At 43.2% G+C, this 20,062-nt stretch overlaps 1 protein-coding gene across 2 annotated transcripts in view; it reads left to right on the top strand.

The window, feature by feature from the left end:
• Positions 1–20,062, top strand: part of FAM168A (family with sequence similarity 168 member A) — a 242,229-nt gene that overhangs the window by 11,141 nt on the left and 211,026 nt on the right. Inside the window, exon 1 of one of the 2 annotated variants that reach the window (XM_086340697.1) lies at positions 18,601–18,712. The exons of the other annotated variant lie outside the window; for it this stretch is intronic. The gene's annotated coding sequence lies outside the window, so the exon portion shown is untranslated. Of the gene's footprint in view, positions 1–18,600; positions 18,713–20,062 lie in introns of those variants that run through there. 2 annotated transcript variants of the gene reach the window in all.

The following is a 20,062-nucleotide window of genomic DNA, read 5'->3' as shown; positions in this document are numbered from 1 at the left end:
TGAAGCATAGCATATGTACAGAAAAGTACATATATCATGGTCCAGCTTAGTGAACTTTCACAAAGTGAACACGGCTGTGTAACTAGCACCCAGATCAAGAAACAGCACCAGCCTCCTTCAAGCCCCCTCCTAGCTGCTGACCACAAGGAATGTATCTATGCTTATATATTTTCATATGTGTTTGTTATTATTTTTATTTACATATATTTATTAACAGAAAAGTAGTTTCTTTTCCTCCCCACTAAATGCATAAACAAGTATTTAAAGAATGTCATTTTAAAGGCACATCAGGTTATTGGCTTCACCAGGGTACCCACAGATCTGCATCTGGCTCTTCTGCTGTTGCAGGGTGAAAGCGTCTTGAGGTGTTCCTGGTTGTAGCCAAACCCCTCCAGTTGTGAAGATGTGCTACTGCCCCCTTGTGGTCATATTTGGTTGCTGCACCAAAGCGGGCACCCAAGTCAGTATGAGTTTCCAATGCTTTAGCCACAACCACCACCACCAGTGTTCTCATTTTTAGGGCTTCCCTTGTAGTTCAGTCGTAAAGAATCTGCGTGCAATGCAGGAGACCCAGGTTCCATTACTGGGTAGATTCCCTGGAGAAGGAAATAGCAACCCATGCCAGTATTCTTGCCTGGAGAGTCCCATGACAGAGGAGCCTGGCAGGCTACAGTCCATGGGGTTGCAAGAGTTGGACACAACTTAGCGACTGAACCACCACCAATGTTTTAGCTAAGGTGAAGAGTTAGATAAACTGGGCTCCATTCTAGACTGGCATTTTATTTATTTATTTGTTTTTGGACCTGCGGCATGGCTTCAGGATCTTAGTTCCCTGACAAAGGATTAAACCCAAGCCCTAAAAGTGAAAGCACAGGCTCCTAACCATTGGACTGCCAGGGAATTCCTTGGACTGGCATTTTATTTCATTTATCATTTATTTATTTGGCTGCCCCCAGGTCTTAGTTGTGGCTTGTAGGATCTTTTTAGTTGCCACACTTGGGATCTAGTTCCCTGGCCAGTAAAAGAACCAGGGCCCCCTGCATCGGGTGCTTGGAGTCTCAGTCACTGGACCATTGGGGAACTCCCTGGACTGGCATTATTCTTTATTTTTTATTCTGTATTTATTTACTTGGCTGTGCCAGGTCTTACTGAGTCTTAGTTGTGGCATGCAGGATCTTTCGTTGCCACCTATGGTATCTAGTTCCCTGACCAGGGATTTGAACCCCGGCCTCCTGCATTGAGAGCTCAGAGCCTTAGCCACTGGACCATCAGGGAAGCCCCTGGACCGGCATTCTAGAGCAACCCTTCTAGTTGACAGTCCTGGGCTTGAGTAGCACTTCTAAAGGTACTGTAGTGGCTAGTAGATGATTGCCACCAGCAGCCTGTCCTTCATGGGGAGAAGAAGGGTCAAGATGGGGAATGGGGAAGCACAGCTGAAGGTCCCTCCTGAAAGAGCAGCAGCTGCTAAAGACTGGCCTTGACATTCTCAGAACATAATACTTGGGAGGGCCCTGGGTGGGCCCACATGGCTGAAACCCTGAAGCCCCACTTCTCTGGAGCTTCTCTCCCCTCTCAGGTGCTGTGGGAGAGGTGTGGGAAGTTTCTGTGAAAACCAGGGTACATGGCCACAGATGCCCTGGACTTCCCAGGCTCAGTTCAATTCAGCCACTCAGTCGTGTCCAACTCTTCACGACCCCACGAACCGCAGCACGCCAGGCTTCCCTGTCTATCACCAACTCCCAGAGCTGGCTCAAACTCATGTCCATTGAGTCGGTGATGCCATCCAACCATCTCATCCTCTGTCGTCCCCTTCTCCTCCTGCCTTCAATCTTTTCCAGCATTAGGGTCTTTTCCAGTGAGTCGGCTCTTCACATCAGGTGGCCAAAGTATTCGACCTTCAGCATCAGTCCTTCCAGTGAATATTCAGGACTCATTTCCTTTGGGATTAACTGGTTGGGTCTCCTTGCTGTCCAAGGGACTCTCAAGAGTCTTCTCCAATACCACAGTTCAAAAGCATAGATTCTTCAGTGCTCAGCTTTCTTTATGGCCCAACACTTCACAGGGTAGGACCCACCAGTGAGCAGCACGGCGGGGAAGATAGGCGTGAACACACAGAGTGTGATGGAGAGTGTTGGAGAGGTGTTGACAAAGAAACAACATCTTGTGATTTATGTGGGAAGAGGAAGGAACTGGTGATTTCTTGAGATGAGGCCTGGTAGATGAAGAGCCATGGAAAGTGGATCCGCTGGGGAGGTCTCCATGAGTAGGCAGTGCTGCTGGGCCTGAAGGCTTTGCCTCCCGCCTCTCACACCTGGGACTTTACCCTGTATGTAGCTTGAGGAGCAGGTCTGGTTGAGAGGACAAAGCTGGCTGCAATCAGTTGATGTTGACACTGGTCAATTCTAGTTTATGGCTACTTTTGTTGTTGTTGTTCAGTCGCTCAGTTGTGTCCCACTCTTTGCAACCCCGTGGAACTGCAGCACACCAGGCTTCCCTGTCCTTCACTGTCTCCCTGGGTTTGCTCATACTTGTGTCCATTGAGTCGATGATGCCATCCAAACATCTCACCGTCTGTCAACCCCTTCTCTTTTTGCCTTCAATCTTTCACACCATTAGGGTCTTTTCCAACGAGTTGGCTCTTTGGATCAGGTGACCAAAGTATTGGAGCTTCAGCGTCAGTCCTTCCAATGAATACTCAGGGCTGATTTCCTTTAGGATTGACTGGTTTACTGGTTACTTTACTGTCTCTATCTTACAGTCTCCTCTTTGCCTAATTCTTTGTCACACAAAGATGTTATGGGACACGCACCACTAGCCCCACTCAGCAGGGCAGGTGTAAAATGGGGGAAACAAACAAGTAGAGAAATCAGGTACAAGTTCCAATCCTTGGAACTCTCTTTACCCACTGCACCGTGGCCACAGGCCCTGTAGACAGGGCCCTGTTCCTGCAGTGCTGAAATGGAGAAGGAACAGATTCTGCTGACAGGAATGATTTTAAAAGAGTAACTTTTAAGTAGAGTGGGTTTGGAGAAGGGAATAGCTATGGGTCTGTGTCACACTGGAAGCTCCCCTGTCAAGGGAGTAGACTCATTAAAAACGGGGAGCTGAACCCAGCGACTGAACTCACTGGGCTCACACAGACATGTTAAACTGGTTGTCTAGGGGGTGCAGTGAGCCTCCATCTAAAGCCATCCAGTTATGTCTCTTTGCAGACTTAAAAAGATATTCCATGTCAGTTAGGATGTTTGGGGCTTTCCCAACAGAAAGCAATTTAAGCCATAGAAATTTTATAATCTTGTTTAACAGGAAGTCAACTGAACAGCCCCTAGTTTGACTCAGTGGCTCAACCTGTCACTGAGGATCTTGCTGTCTCTCCCCTCAGCCACCCTCCCTGGCAACATCTTCCTTCAGGGTTATAAGATGGCTGCTGCAGATGCAAATTTCATAGCATTGCCCAACAATGTACAAGATCTCCCCCACCCCTATCCTTGTCTTTCTCTCTATATTCTTCTTTTTTATCAGGAAGGGAAGTTTTTCTTAAAATTCTGCTCCTACCTCCCACCAGGAGGCCTCCACTTTCATCCCACTGGTCAGTAAGGGGGCACACAGGTTCCACCAAACCAACTGCAAGGGACAGAGGCTGGTTCGAACCAGCCATGATTCATCCTGCCAGTGGGGAGAAAGAGAGCAGGCCTGCTGGGAAGTGACTGCCTTTGCCATTGTATTTTTTGTTCTCATCTCTGATTACAAAGGTCATATGTAAACATTTCAGAAAATTTTGGGAAATCCAGAGAAGGATAAAGAAGAAAAGAAAATCTCCAAATATTCCACCACCCAAACCCAACCACTGGCTTACCCATTCTGCACTGGTTTTGTCCCTCTCTTCGCTTCACTCCTTCCAGCCCCCTCCATCCTCATTTTGCACCCGCCTAGTAATCTGCCCACCCACTCAGGTACACAAAAGGTGGTCGTAGGCCTTGGCCCTAGACTTGTTACCTTTTTTTTTTAAACCAGGTATGTATAATGGATATGTGTGGCTTAAAGAATAATGATGTGATGAATACTTTGAAGCCACCACTTGGCTTGAAAAGTGAAGCATTGCTAATACGTGAAAGCCCTGATCATATCCCCTCCTTTCCCTTCCTGAATTTTCTGTTGCTGCCTGTATTAGTTGGTTGTTGTCAGAAAATTCCATATATTCCCTCAAAATCTAGTGAGCATTATCTTACCCTCATGCTTCACACCAACCTAGGCTGGGCTTCCCAGATGGCTCAGTGGGTAAAGAATCTACCTGCCAATTCAGGAGATACAGGAGATTTGGGTTTGATCCCTGGGTCAGGAAGATCCCTTGGAAGAGGGCACGGCAACTCCCTCCAGGATTCTTGCCCGGAGAATCCCATGGACAGTGGCACCTGGGGGCTGTAGTCCATAGGGTCGCATAGAGTCAGACACAACTACAGTGACTGAGCATACACACATGCATGTACAACTAGGCTGGGTGTGGGGTGGTGTGGACCTGCTTCATTTAATAATAATCTTTTAAAATCTATAGGGCTAGGGTTTGAGAAGGCAACTGTGGGGTTCTCCCCAGACCAGTTTTATATGCTTCAGGTTGTGGATTGGTTGGATTTGGATCCAGTCTGCTCTACATGTCTCATCTTATTTGGATCAAAGTCTACCTGGGGCCTATTCTTCTGGCAGCTCAATGAAGTGTGAGAGCCACATCCGACAGCACAAGCACATGTAAGGCACTGCTCCTGGCTTATCTGCTAACATCCTACTGGCCAAAGCAAGTCACGGGGCTGAGCACAGCCTCAGTAGTGCGGGGATGTACCGTTCTTCCCAGCGGAGGGAGGTGCAGCGAATGTTTGTTAATCCATAATGCGGACTATCACAAGGGTACCTTTTGTTTTATTTGCCAAATAGGAATGTATCTTTAAATTACATTACTTATAATATATAATACATGCATATCAGTTGTTTTTCTCTGTTTCTGAACTTTGTATAAGTGGCTTCAGAGTGGATTTTTTTCCCCCCTCACTTGCTCTCTCCCTGTCTTATCAGTCAGGCTGCTTGGTTATGATTGCAGACATCAGTCTCAGCTCATTTAAAAGAAGGGGACTTATTAGAAGGGTGATAGGTGGTTTATAGAACTGATGGAAAGCTTGGAGAACCAGGCTTAGGAAGTGGACAGGATGCAAATCAGTAGTTGCCTGATGCTGGAGATGGAAGAGGAATTCCCTATAAAGGGGCACAAGGAAACTTTGGACAATGATGGAAATATTTTGCATCTTTATTATGGCAATGGTTACACAGGATATTTGCATTTGGCAAAATCCATCAAACTATGTATTTTAAATGTGTACAGTTTTTTCTCCAGGCTAGGATATTAGAGTGGGTAGCCTTTCCCATCCTTCACTCTGAATCCATTTATTCAAAGCTCAAAAACAGAAGAGAACAACTGATATGCATGTATTATATATTATAAATAATATAATTTAAAGATACATTCCTATTTGGTAAAACCACGAAGAAAACGAAAGATATACTAAATTATACATATGTATATATATGGACTTCCCTGATAGCTCAGTTGGTAAAGAATCTGCCTGCAATGCAGGAGACCCTAGTTTGATTCCTGGGTCAAGAAGGTCCCCTGGAGAAAGGCTAGGCTACCCACTCCAGTATTCTTGGATTTCTCTCGTGGCTCAGCTGGTAAAAAATCCATCTGTGATGCAGGATACCTGGGTTTGATCCTTGGGTTGGGAAGATCCCCTGGGAAAGGGAAAGGCTACACACTCCAGTATTCTGGCCTGGAGAATTCCATGGACTGTATAGGGGTTGCAAAGAGTCGGACATGACTGAACGACTTTCACTTTCATGTATATATATATATATATATATGAGGACCTGGTTCATTTAATAATAATTTTTAAAAGTCTATAGTGGCTAGGGTTTGAGAAAGCAACAGTGGAGTTCTCCCCAGATCAGTTTTATCTGATTTGGGGTGGTATTTCTGCCCCCATATCTGGTTTTACAAACCTCTTATTAAATCTGCGAGATAGCATTTTTTGTTTTTAAAATATAACAGGTTTATTGATTTGTCTCAATAAATAATTCAATGTTTTTGAGTATATTCACAGAGTTGTTCAACTACCACCACAATCAATTTTGTTTAAAATTAATTATTTAAATTTATTTAAAATTTATTATTTTTTGACTGTACCGAGTCTGTTGCTGCACATGGGCTTTCTCTAGTTGCAGTGAGTGGGGGCTACTTTTTCTTGAGGTGCACAGGCTTCTCTTTTTGCAGAGCACAGGCTCTAGGCAATTATGCTTCACAAGTTGCAGCTCAAAGGCTTAGTTGCTCCGTGACATGTGGAACCCTCCCAGACCAGGGATCGAACCTGTGCCCCGTGCATTAGCAGGCAGATTCTCATCTACCATGCCGCTAGGGAAGTCCGGCACAATTTTAGAATATTATCACCACCCACAAAGAAAGCCCAGATCCTTTAGCAGTCCCTTGTCATTTCCCCTTAGATCCCTGGATTCATTTGCTAGGGCTGTCATAACTAAGTACCATAAACTGGGTGACTTAAAGCACCAGAAATTTATTCCCTCACAGTTCTGGAGGCTAGAAGTCCAAGATCAAGGTGCTGGCAGCACCATGTGCTCTCTGCAGCTTTCTGTGAGCGTCTGTTTCATGCTTTTCTCTTAGTTTCTCAGGTTGTCCGCAATCCCTGGTGTTCCTTGGCTTGAAGGTGCATCGCTCCAATTGCTGCCTCTATTGTCATATGACATTCTCCCCATGTCTTGTGTTTTCACAGGGTGTTCTTTTTCTCTGTGTTTCTTCTCATACAGACACCAGTCATATTAGATTAAGAAGCCATCCTACTCTAGTGTGACCTCATCTTAATTTACATCTTAATTATATCTGCAAAGACCCTGTCTCCAAGTAAGGTCACATTCACAGGTACTAGGGCTTAAGACTTTGACATGTCTTTGTGGGGGACAATTCAACTACAACCTCTCATTCTTAGGCAACCACTAATCCACTGTCTGCATTCATGGATTTACCTACTCTGGACACTTCACATTGATCTCGGGTGGCCTGAAGGATCTTGGGTGGCTTGAAGCAGGATCTCAGTTCCCTGACCAGAGATTGAAGCCAGGCCACAGATGAGGGCACCCTGAGTCCTCACCACTAGACCACACAGGCCAGTGGCTACTCACGCCCTGGCTTGTCTGCTTTGGAGAAGTGGATCTCAACAAAGACAGAAAGTAGTGAAACAAGTCAAGTGTTTATTAGAAGGAATAAAGCATAGTGGATAGACATACACAGGCAGGCTCAGAGAGAGTGCCACCTTCATGATAGTTTAAATCACTTATATGGGGCAGTTCTTCTGGGTTTTCTCTGACTAATCATCTTACTTTGCCTGGCTCTGAGTCCACATTTGGTTTAACCCAAGGTCCTCCCCTGTGTGAGTACATCTCTCAGCCAAGATGGATTCTAGCGCAGAGGCCTATGAGAAGGTTGACATCACCTATTATAGAGCAACACCCACTCCCTTTTTGACCCCTGAGGAGCCTTTCTGCACATGTGTAGTCAGGGAGGTTTCTTTACCTCTGCTGCTGTTGCTGCTAAGTCACGTCAGTCGTGTCTGACTCTGTGCAACCCCACAGACGGCAGCCCACCAGGCTCCCCCATCCCTGGGATTCTCCAGGCAAGAATGCTGGAGTGGGTTGCCGTTTCCTTCTCCAATGCATGAAAGTGAAAAGTGAAAGTAAAGTCGCTCAGTCGTGTCCGACCCTCAGTGACCCCATGGACTACCTCCTTCCAGTCTCCTCTGTCCATGGGATTTCCCAGGCAAGAGTACTGGAGTGGGGTGCCATTGCCTCCTCTGTTCTTTACCTCAAGAATGGGAAATGTGTCATTTCTTTATCTCTTGTCTGATCAGGACTCAGCTCCTCTTTGCTTCTTCTTGTTGTTCAGTTGCTCAGTTGTGTCTGACTCTGTGACCCCATGGACTGCAGCACACCAGGCTTCCCTGTCCTTGACTATCCCTTGAGTTTGCTCGAACTCATGTCTCTTGAGCTGGTGATGCCATCCAACTGTTTCATCCTCTGTCATCCCCTTCTCCTCCTGCCTTCAATCTTTCACAGCATCAGGGTCTTTTCCAATGAGTCAGCTCTTTGCATCAGGTGGCCAAAGTATTGAAGTTTCAGCATCTTTGCTCCTGTCATTATCTATATCTTGGCGTATTTGTCCATAGGGGACAGATTGCAGCTGCTCAACCTGGAGCCTATCTCCTGCCTCAGTATGTGTAATTATTCAATGATTAATAGTCCTTTGTGACTAGTTTCTCTTACATAGCTTAGTATTTCAAGGTACATCCATGTTGTGGTATGTTGTACCAGTACTCCATTAAATTTTGTTCCATTTTGATACATTCCATTGTATGGATATATCACATATATATTATTCATTAGTTGATGGGTTGTTTCTACTCTTCAGCTGTTATGAATAGTGCTCTATGATTATCCATGTACACATTTTTGTGTGGACATATCTTTTAATTTCTCTTGATCACAAACCTAGGAGTGGAATTTCTGAATCATGTAATAACTATGTTTAACTTTATGAGGACCTGCCTGATTGTTTTCCAAAGTAGCTACACCATTTTCATTCCTATTTCTCCACATCCTTGCCAGCACTTGTTGTTATCTGTCTTTTTACTTATTAGCAATCCTAGTGAGTTTGAAGAGGTACCTCATTGTGGTTTTGACTTGAATTTCTCTAATGAAGAATGATTTTGAGCATCTTTCCCGTATTCTTAGATAAATTTCTTCTCTTAATGACCAGAAATTTTGTCATATTTTTGTTGCTTACAATTGTGAACCCCAGAAATGTTCCTGAAGGTTTCCTTGAGAGGAGTCTGTTTTCTGAGTTGGTTGTGGGCATAATAAAAGAGTTCTCTAAGGGTCCTTTTAGTCTTCAGTAAGGTCCCTGAAGATCTCATTGGTACAGAAGTTTCATTCTACAGAGACCCTCCAAATTCACCAAGGCCATCAGGGGTGAGAAGGTGTTTCCTAACTCATTCAGTCGTTAAGTAAACACTCACTGACTCTCCCTACCCATCCCATGTCTGCCTCTGTGCCTGGGGTCCTGCCTTCAAGGACATTATCATCTCTTACAGAAGGCAGTTGTGGACATAGTTGGTCAGGATGACCAGTGCTGCTGCAGAGGATAATGCAGGGTCTCTCTGTCCTTGCAAACAGGAGGCTTCTTAGAGATGGAGAGACAGCTGAGATAAGTCCTGGAGGATGAATGGGAGACAGCCAGGTAACGTGGTGGGGAGAGTGTGGTGGAATTCAAGGAAGGTCTCAGTCAGAGGGACAGCTTTGTATTAGCAGTGATAAAAGTTCAATTGCTATGGGACATAAACAGATCATCTTTTTTAAAATTATTATTTGCTTACTTGGTTGTGTCGGGCCTTAGTTGTGGTGCTCAGGATCACATGGATCTTTGCTGTGTAATGTGGGATTTTTTGTTGTGGCACACGGACTCTCTAATAGTGGTGCTCGAGCTCAGCAGTTGTGGTGTACGGGCCTAGCTGCTCCACTACATGGGGGATCTTAGTTCCCCAACCAGGGATTGAACCCATGTCCTCTGCTCTTCAAAGCGGATTCTTAACCACTGAATGACGAAGGAAGTCCCTGAAACAGATCATCTTTAACAGTTCAAGGTAAGCAGTCCAAGTGGGAGTATAAATTATCTATTTCTGCATAAGATATTACCCCAAAACTTAGTGGTGTAAAACAATAGACATTTATTGTCTCTTGTATTTTCTGTGGTCAAGAATTTGGGGACTTCCTTGGTGGAGCAGTGGCTAAGAGTTTACCTGCCAATGCAGGGGATATGGGTTCGATCCCTGATCCAGGAAGATACCACATGCCACAGAGCAACTAAGCCCATGTGCCACAACTACTGATCCCATGAGCCACAGCTACTGAAGCCTATGCCCTAGAACCCATGTGCCACAGCGAGAGAGGCCACTGAAATGAGAGGCCCAAGTACTGCAACAAAGAGTAGCCCGTGCTCGCCACAATTAGAGAAAGGCTATGCAAAGCAACAAAGACCCAGAGTAGCCCCTCAAAGTTAAATAAGACTTTGGAAGTGGCTTAATTAGGTGATCATGGCTCAGAGTTCTCATGAATCAAGACATCAGACTGGGCTGCAACATCTGAAGCTTGACAAGAAGTTTGGCTGTTGGCAGGAGATCTCAGTTCCTCATGATGGGGATCTGTTCTTATGACATAGCAGCTGGATTCTGCCAGAGTAAGTGATCCAAGAGAGAGTGAGACAGAAGCCACAATGCTTTTAATTAGTCTTAGAAGTCACACACTCTGCAGGGCTATGAATACCTGGAGGTAAGGATTATTGGAGGCCATCTTAGAGGCTGCCTAATGTAATCTGCCTTCTTAACCCAAATGACTTAAAACTCTCCTACACATAAAATACTGTCACCTTCCTTCAAGACCCTCAAAAGTCTCATCCCATTACAGTATCAATATGAAATACAGAATTTTGTCATTTTAGTCAATGTAGATGCAAATGAGACTCTTTAGGGGTAGTTCCTTCAGTTCAGTTCAGTTCAGTTCAGTTCAGTCACTCAGTCGTGTCCGACTCTTCATGACCCCATGGACTGCAGCACGCCAGGCTTCCCTGTCCATCACCAATTCCTGGAGCTTGCTCAAACTCATGTCCATTGAGTCGGTGATGCCATCCAACCATCTCATCTTCTATTGACGCCTTTTCCTCCTGCCTTCAATCTTTTCCAGCATTAGGATCTTTTCCAATGAGTTGGCTCTTCACATCAGATAGCCAAAGTATTGGAGCTTCAGCTTCAGCATCAGTCCTTCCAATGAATATTCAGGACTGATTTCCTTTATGATTGACTGGTTTGATTTCCTTGCAGTCAAAGGACTCTCAAGAATCCTCTCTAGCACTGTAGTTTGAAAGTATCAATTCTTCAGCGCTCAGCTTTCTTTACGGTCCAACTCTCACATCCGTACATAACTACTGGAAAAACCATAGCTTTGACTAGATGGACCTTTGTCAGCAAAGTAATGTCTCTACTTTTGAATGTGCTATCTAGGTTTGTCATAGCTTTTCTTCCAAGGAGCAAGTGTCTTTTAATTTCATGGCTACAGTCACTGTCTGCAGTGATTTTGGAGCCGAGGAAAATAAAGTCTTTCAAAATTTCCATTATTTCCCCATCTGTTTGCCATGAAGTGATAGGACGGGATGCCAATATCTTAGTTTTTTGAATATTGAGTTTTAAGCCAGCTTTTTCACTCTCCTCTTTCACCTTCATCAAGAGGCTCTTTAGTCCCTCTTCACTTTCTGCCATAAGGGTGGTGTCATCTGCATATCTGAGATTGTTGATATTTCTCCCGGGAATCTTGATTCCAGCTTGTGCTTCATCCAGTCCAGCATTTCTCATGATGTACTCTGCATATAAGTTAAATAAGCAGGGTGACAATATACAGCCTTGATGTATTCCTTTCCCAATTTGGAACCAGTTCATTGTTTCATGTCTGGTTCTCTAACTGCTGCTTCTTGACCTGCGTACAGGTTTCTCAGGAGGCAGGTAAGATGGTCTGGTATCCCCATCTCTTGAAGAATTTTCCACAGTTTGTTGTGATCCACACAGTCAAAGGCTTTAGTGTAGTCAATGAAGCATAAGTAGATATTCTTCTGGAATTGCCTTGCTTTTTCTGTGATCCAACATATATTGGCAATTTGATCTCTGGTTCTTCTGCCTTTTCTAAATCCAGCTTGAATATCTGGAAGTTCTTGGTTCACATACTATTGAAGCCTAGCTTGGAGGATTTTGAGCATTACTTTGCTAGCATGTGAAATGAATGTAATTGTGTGGTAGTTTGAACATTCTTTGGCTTTGCCCTTCTTTGGGATTGGAATGAAAACTGACCTTTTCCAGTCCTGTGGCCACTGCTGAGTTTTCCAAATTTGCTGGTATATTGAGTCCAGCACTTTCACAGCATCATCTTTTAGGATTTGAAATAGCTCAATTGGAATTCCATCACCTCCACTAGCTTTGTTCATGGTGATGCTTCCTAAGGCCCACTTGACTTCACACTCCAGGATGTCTGGCTCTGACTGATCACATCAAAGCAAAATGCCTAGAAGAAAATAGGAGGGCTGGAAAGGATGGAGTTCATCTGGAAGCACAGATTTCTCATTCTCTTTGAAATCAGTTTTGACAGACAAAGAATGTTTGCTCACAATATATAAAGACTTTCTAAAATTAGAGAAAAAAGAACCATTCCCTCCTCTCCCCCTTAAGACCGCAATGAGAGCGGACTGGTGGGTACGCAGGTGGCTGTTATTCTGTCCTAAGAGCTCTTCTATCTCTTGGACTGTATTAACAACAATGTAGCAGGCTCTAGGTATTTGCGCAGAGCCCTGGCCTTTGAGGGGTGTCCTAGTTTCTAGGCTTTTCCCTCCTGGAGGTTTTCCTGCCTCCATTCTTCTCTCTGCCCTCTTTTGTTTGACTAAAGTGTATTCCCTGAGAAGCCCAAGATCTCTATCCTGAGACAACTTCTCCTGATCTTGTCACTCTGTTCCATTCATCACTGTCATTCACAAGTGTCTTTTACCAACCTTTCTGGAACTTTCCTCCTTTGTAAAGAACCGGAAGAGGGACTTCCCTGGTGGTCCAGTAACTCCTGCTTCCACTGCAGGGGGATGGTTGGATCCCAGGTTAAGGAACATCCCTGAACAAAGAACACTGCAGGGGCATGGGTTGGATCCCTGGATCCCTGCTCAAGGAATCCACACGCCTTTAGGTTTGGCCAAAAAGTAAAAACAAAACAAAAGAATACAGTTATAAACAAACAGCAACAACAGAATGCAAAATCCTTTTCTCTGTAGAGCTTAAGGGTTAAAGAGATGTTTACATTAGATTCTCAGAGTGATCCTGTGAGTCTGTGTGAGTATCTGTATTTTGCAGAAGGGTGAAATGACTTGCCCAAGGTCACACAGCTTGGGGTAATGCAAGGATGGAGAAGGGGACTTCAGTTCTGGCTGACTCCTTAGTCTCTGCAACTTCATCCCACTACCTCTTCAACCCCATACTCCACTGAAAATTACTCCCCCAGACACAGCCTGCCAATCTTTTCATCCCTTCCGAAATACTTTATGCTATACTCTAACTACTTGAGAGAGAGGTTCTTATCCTGGCTCCTGAGAGTCCTCTGGGGGGTCTGTGATCTGGATGGGAAAATTACATTTTTATATTCATTAATCTTTACAGAAACTTAGTGTTTTCTTCCATTTTGCATACAGATCACAAACTAGGGTAGAATTAGCACTGTGACTTTGTAAACAACAAAAACCACATGTTTCCATATCACATTTCAATTGTTACAGATATCTTGAAATACTGTCTGTGAAATTTGAAATTGAGGCAGTTATTAAATAGTGTGTGACATTCTGTTATCTGTCAACAAACATATTGCTGATTTAAATGCTAAAATATTTTGATAACTGTATTTCTTTTTTAATATTATGTAATTTATGTTATGTACTTACAATCATTATTTTGAGAGGGGTTCATAGGCTTCATCAGTCTACCTAAAAGGCCCATGAAAAAGGTAGAGGACCCCTGATTTCAGTTTTCCTGAACTCAGGGTGTGCTTCTTCTGCCCCCTATAGGGCCCTTCTCTGTCTGCTTAGTTCTTCCTCCACAGTAGAATTCAAGGGTCTCCACTGGAATAAATTTTCCCAGGGGACCTCAGTCTAGAATGGAATTTGATGACTAGAGTACCAGTGACCCCTGTCTTGCCCCCGCCCTTGAGCAGCCATCGAAGGTGTGGCTGTGCAGGGCAGCCTATTTCTTTTGGCAGTGCAAGGCGCTTGCTTTGCTGATGGTCTTTGATGGAAGAGGTTAGCAAGGCCAAGTCAGAAGCTGGAGGGGGGGGCCCTTGCTGAAGCTCCAGGTACAAGAGCCCTGACTGCCTTGGGGTCCAGGTGAGTGCACAGCACAGAGCTGGGGAGAGGACCCATCTCTCCTCTGCTGAATGGAATCTGGTGCATCCTGGAAGCCTGAGGCTGAGCTGGGGGACACCAACGCAGGGCACAGGGGAGCTGGGCCGGGATTGAAGGAGCAAGGGGGTTACATAGGGAATTTTTTGTTTTGCTAGACCATGAATTTCATCTTATAATTGAAGACTTGGTGGTCCCGTAAGGAGAAGTGATTTTCCCAATGTCATAGCGTCTAAGTGACTGAGTTGGGTTATGAACCCATGTCTGGACTCCTCTTATCTGTGTATTTTGTATGACACCAGAGTTCTTCACATTGATTTAAAGTATGAGCCATCACAGGAGGCAGGGCAAGAATTAACAGTGCAAAAAGGATTAAGAAAAGAAAGCCACAGATTCAAAGACAATGGATGTTAACACCAATTTTCCATAGCTGCTGTTAGAGATGACAGATGAAGTGAAACTGAGAAGCATTTCCTAAAATATGCTCCTCTGAATCTATTTGGGGTACTTAAAATATTTACTAATTACCTGACTGTGGGGGTTTTTTAATTGGTATATTAGTTTCCTAGTGGTATCTTAACAAATTGCCCCAAACTGGGAGGCTTAAAACAACAGAAATGTATTTTCTCACAGCTGTGGATACCAGAAGTCTGAAACCAAGGTGCTGGCAGCGTTGGTTCCATCTAGAGGCTGTGAAGTAGGCTCCTAGTTTCTGGTGGCTTCTGGCAAGCCTCGGTGTGTGCCTCAGCTTAGGGCTACACGCCTAATCTCTGCCTCTGTCCTCACGTGGCCTTCCCCTGGTATCTCTGCATCTCAGATTGCCTCTCCTTTCTCTTATAAAGACATCATTCATTGGATTTAGGATCCATCTAAATCCAGAACTGATTTCATCCTGCCTTTCTTCCCCCCCTCAATATTTATTTATTTGGCTGTCCAGGTCTTAGCTGTGGCATGCGAACTCTTAGTTGTGGCATGTGGGATCTAGTTCCCTGACCAGGGATCAAACCCAGGCCCCCTGCATTGGGAGTGTGAGTCCCACTAGACCACCAGGGAATTCCCCCACATTCTGCCTTTACTGCCAAGACTCTCCTACCAAATGAGGCCAAAGTCACAGGTATGTAGGTAGGTTAGAACTTGGGACATATCTTTTATGGGAGACACAATTCACAATTCAATGCACTGTAATTGGTATGCTTTCTTTTGCGGGGGGGTGGTTAAGTTTATCAGCTTGAGCAACTTTACGTAAAACAATCCTCCTAGGGTGGGAGGGAGGTTCAAGAGAGAGGGGACCTATGTATACTTATGGCTGATTCACATTATTGTATGGCAGAAACCAACACAACATTGTAAAGCAATTATCCTCCGATTTAAAAAAAAATGGGAAAAAAAAGAATATTCCTAAATGTAAACTTTCTTCCAAATTGTTTTCTAACCTTTGTCAGTAACAACCCTCACCTCTGTCAGCTTGTCATAGCTTGCAAAGCATCTGGTACCTTAATTACTTTTGTATCTACCCTGGGAGTTCTGCAAGGTCAGATATTTTCCAGATATGGAAACAGGTGCAGGAGGGAAGGGACCGTGAGGAGACCCCATCCTGGCTGAAGTGGCATTTGAACCCAGGACCTCAAGGCTCTTTTCTCACTGCCGCAGCTGGGCTAGAGCTTCAGCAGCAGTTCCTGCACGTTCATTTGTGATTTCTTGTGCCCTAAATTTTATTTAATGTGCACTTTTCCCTTGTCATTAATTTTTCAGCTTCATTAAGGTATTTCCCTTGTCATTTTAATTGATTATCTATAGCATCTATATATTTGTCATGTTAATTGATTGATTCATTCATTAATTCAACCACCATTTACAGGAGCCTTACCTTGAGGAGCCTCAGGCTAAACTGAGCTCTGGGCCACAGAGATGAACAGGACCACCTTGGTCCTTGTTCTTGAAGGCAGTAAATTGACAATGAACATCCAGTGAGAGCTCGCTGGGAAAGCTCAGCGGGCTCCTAGCTTAACTGGAAGATCAGGAGAGGCTTCCTGGTGTCTGAATTGGGTCTTAAAAGATAGGCAGGATGCAATCTTATTCCTTCATTGTTGTTCAGTTGCTAAGTTGTGTCTGACTCTTTGAGACCCTGTGGACTGCAGCACGCCAGGCTTCCCTTTCCTTCACTATCTCCTGGAGTTTGCTCAAACTCATGTCCACTGATTATCTAACCATCTCATTCTCTGCTTCCCCCTTCTCTTATTATTAGCTGTTAGAATTAAATATTAGCGTGAGCACTTGACATTCATCTATTGAATGTCAGAAGGATGCTATTAGTTTTCTAGCTTTCTTCCAAGCTGGCATAACAGGTTTATATACCAGCCTTCATCACAAATGGCAGAAACTTCCATTTGCCCAGTGTTGTGTGATTTATAAAACATTTTCACACTCTTGGTCTCATTTGTTGTCACAAAAAGCTCTTTGAGAATGCTTTGTTTATATTGATATATTTCTGTTGTTTTGTATCCTAGTGAAAATCAAAAATTTTAATTTTCTAACAAGATAAAGTCAAAACAAAAAACAAACAAGATTAAGTGCAAACATTTGAAAATTAAGTTAGGTAACTTTGGAACTTACAAACATTCAAATTGCACTGAGAATTAAACCAGGGCCTGGTTTCTGATCTTTAACTTTGCCAATATCTCCCTCTCTCTGGGTCTGAATTTCCTCTACTATAAAATGGGTGTGTGAAGGAACTTTTAGGCTGTAGGATTAAATGAGAAAATGGATCTTAGACACCAGCACAGCACCTGGCTCATTAAAGATTGGTTCTCCTAATATGGTCTCTAACATCCATTTTCCTCCAATTCTGAGACATTCTTAAAGTAATATTCCAGCCCACACTGTGCGCCAAAGCTCCTAAAGAGGTGCTTTGAGAGAAAGACAGAGCTCAAAGCCAGCTCATTAACATAGCTGGAACAAAACCATTTCACAGGCTCAGTTAATCAGATAGTAACAGGCAAAGGACAGTGTTTTGACACCGTCATTTTGTCCGAGTTTGTTTTGGTTAGGGTGCAGGAAAAAAATCGGATGGGTAGAAATAACACAAAACAAAACTAACAATGGCTAAAACTACACGTGGTAAAAATTTCTTATGGATGGAAAAGCAAACTGAATGATCCCATCTCTGTTGGTAACATTGAACGTTGCAGGGTTGACCCCTGGAAAAGTTCCACTTGGTAGAAATAATCAACACAAAATAAAACTGACAACGGCTCAAATTGCTCCTGAGAAAAGGTGGACTTGGTGCAAATAATGATGAGAAATTTCATGACAGCTGAAAAAATAATCAGTAAAAATTGATAAAGAGAAAAGATAACAGATGAATCAGATCTTTCTTGCAAAACTGATATAGAAAAGGATATATCTTTATGAAATTTCAATTTAGAAAAAAATTTAGAAAAGTCAAATTGTTTTAACTGTGCTATACAGAAAATTTATCAAGGAATTAAATTGGTTTAATAGAACAAATTCCTTAAATACTTTAATAAATTCATTAATAATAATATAATTCTGAGTAAAAGGTTTACATTACAGTCCCCACGACTTAGATGTGGGGATTTGGAGAGAGAATTCCCAAATTAGATGAAGGGTTGGACTGTAAGTGGCAATTTACAGTCTTCAAAGCACTTTCATACCCATTGTTTTATTGGATTCTCCTAATAACATTATGAGGTGACAGGCCAGGAATCATCTTGCCATTTATAGACATAAACATGAGGTTCAGAAAAAAAAAATTAAAGGACTTACTAAAGGTCACCCAGCATGTTCATGGCAAGGTCTAATTTAGGATCTGATTCCCAGATTCCTAATCTGGTAAGCTTCCTCATACCTATTCCCCTAGCTCAGATATGCTTTACTGGCTGGATAGACTCAATCCTTTTCATTTTGACTGCCCAGCCTCCACTCTCTGCCAGTTGGCGAAGAGAAGGAGGAGGAGTGAAGCAGGTTTAGAAGGTGGGATGGTCAATGCAACACTCAGATAGGGGAAGGGATACAGCCCACATTTCATAGGCACATTTTTTATTATTCTCAGAAAAGGGAGAAGAGGGTCTAGGATTTTGCGGGCAGGGAGGGGACTTGGAATTTTAAGGCTGGGAGAATAGGATGAAAAATGAGGTAGTTTGAAAAAGATAGAGCCTGATGCATTTGGGGAAAATGAGGCATAAGTCATAGGAGTGTAATTAGATTAAGGTGGGGTGAAGCTGCTGAAGAGATTGGCTGCAGCAGGACTATGGACCAAATTAAGCTTTGATTCAGACAACCTGGGCTTTCTCTGGTAGGCCTGTGCTTCTCTGGTTGGCTAGCTCATGGAGCTGGAATGTTCTGGTGTTTCTTGCAGAACAGTGAGGAACAATTACGTAAGATCTAAAATGCTGTAACATATTTCATACAGGATTTACGTTAAGTCAGAGGTCATCTGATACCATATTCCATATTCTAGAAGAACTGGGCATAGAAGAAGGAAACAATTGTTTTTTTTTTCAGCAGAGCCACTCAAGATCTTAGTTCCACAACCAGTGATCCAACAGAAGCCCCCTGCAGTGGCAGCATGAAGTCTTAACCACTGGACTGCCAGGGAAGTCCCAGAAACAATTTTTAAGTGTAAGATTTATTTTATTTGGTTCACAGATAATGCTTGAAGTGTTGCTTTGTAGTCCCTTTACAATAACTTTATTCCTCCCTCCTCATTCCTCTCCCCAACAGTGATCTCTGGCCCATAGATTAGAAACCATTGTTATAAGAATTCAAATAAAAGGAAAATCAGCATTCTAAAATATGTTCTTGGGGAGGCAGGACTTTGGCTTGAGTTTCAACAATGAGTAGGAGTAAAGGAGAAAATGGGTGTAGAAAGACCAGAAGATGGAAACATTTAAGAAGAGACAATGAAAATTGAGAAAATCCTCTCTACTAACTTACTATTCTTTTATGAATTGTAAATGACCACTATTATTTGTTTTAATAGTGGAAATGTTGGGCTCCCAGAAAAACTAGATATTCCTCCTCTCTGAGCACCACTGAGGACAACAGAAAGCCATGAAAAGCTTTTAGGTAGCAAAAACAGGTTGTTGTTAGATTTGAAAATTTTATTTTTTGAAAAAATAGTTTATAGCTTAAAAAGTTTGTACTGTTTTTAAACAATTCTGGCAGTATGAAGATAAAAATTACTTTAAATCTGACACACTTTATTCCAAGATTATTACAGATACTATTTTGGGGAACGTTTTTACTGAAATCGTTCTATGCTTATAGAATATTGTCTCAAGTTTCACATAAATTAGATCACTCTAAACATGGTCTATTATCATTTGAGAATAAGTTGTGAATAGTTTTTGATGTCAAGAAATAGACCCATATCATTATTTTAAACGGTTGTTTAATGCATTGTTTGTATATATAATTTAACCAGCTCCTAGTGATGGACACTTAACGTTTACCCCACTATAATCAACAACCTGCGATAACAACCTTGTCCATTCATCTTTTCCAAATTGATTATCTTTTTAAGGTAAATTATTAAAAGTAACGGAGCTGGGTCAAGAAGTACCCTCTTTTCATATTTGAGCTCAAGCTGCCAAGTCGTCTAGTTTTGCAGGGAGACCAGAAGGAAGCTGCTGCATTAGTTCTGGTGCGAGACAGTGGTAAACGGTTATTTCGAAGAGTACAGAATCGCAGGTGATCTTGCCCATCTAGGCCTGTACTCGGCTGGGTGGCATATTTCCTTCCCTTTCCCCTCTCTTTCACTTCTTTATTTTAACATGGAGGAAGAACTGAGAACTGCATCTCCCAGCATTTCGCAGGGACCACACTCCCTGGGAACTGTAGTACCAGGTCTGAGAAGGGTCCGGAAAGAGGGCGAGAGGCTGTGAGACATGCTGGGAAATGTAGTCCAGCGGGAGGAGGTTTAGGGTGTGTGGAGGAGTGTGCGCGCGCGTAAAGAGGTTGGAGACGCCG

This window comes from Bos grunniens, chromosome 15 (assembly GCF_055505025.1).
Source record: "Bos grunniens cultivar Pamir isolate PY7600 chromosome 15, Bosgru_T2T1.0, whole genome shotgun sequence".
NCBI lineage: Eukaryota > Metazoa > Chordata > Mammalia > Artiodactyla > Bovidae > Bos > Bos grunniens.
Note: the sequence above shows the minus strand (reverse complement) of the source record. Positions and strands in the feature narration are given on the sequence as shown.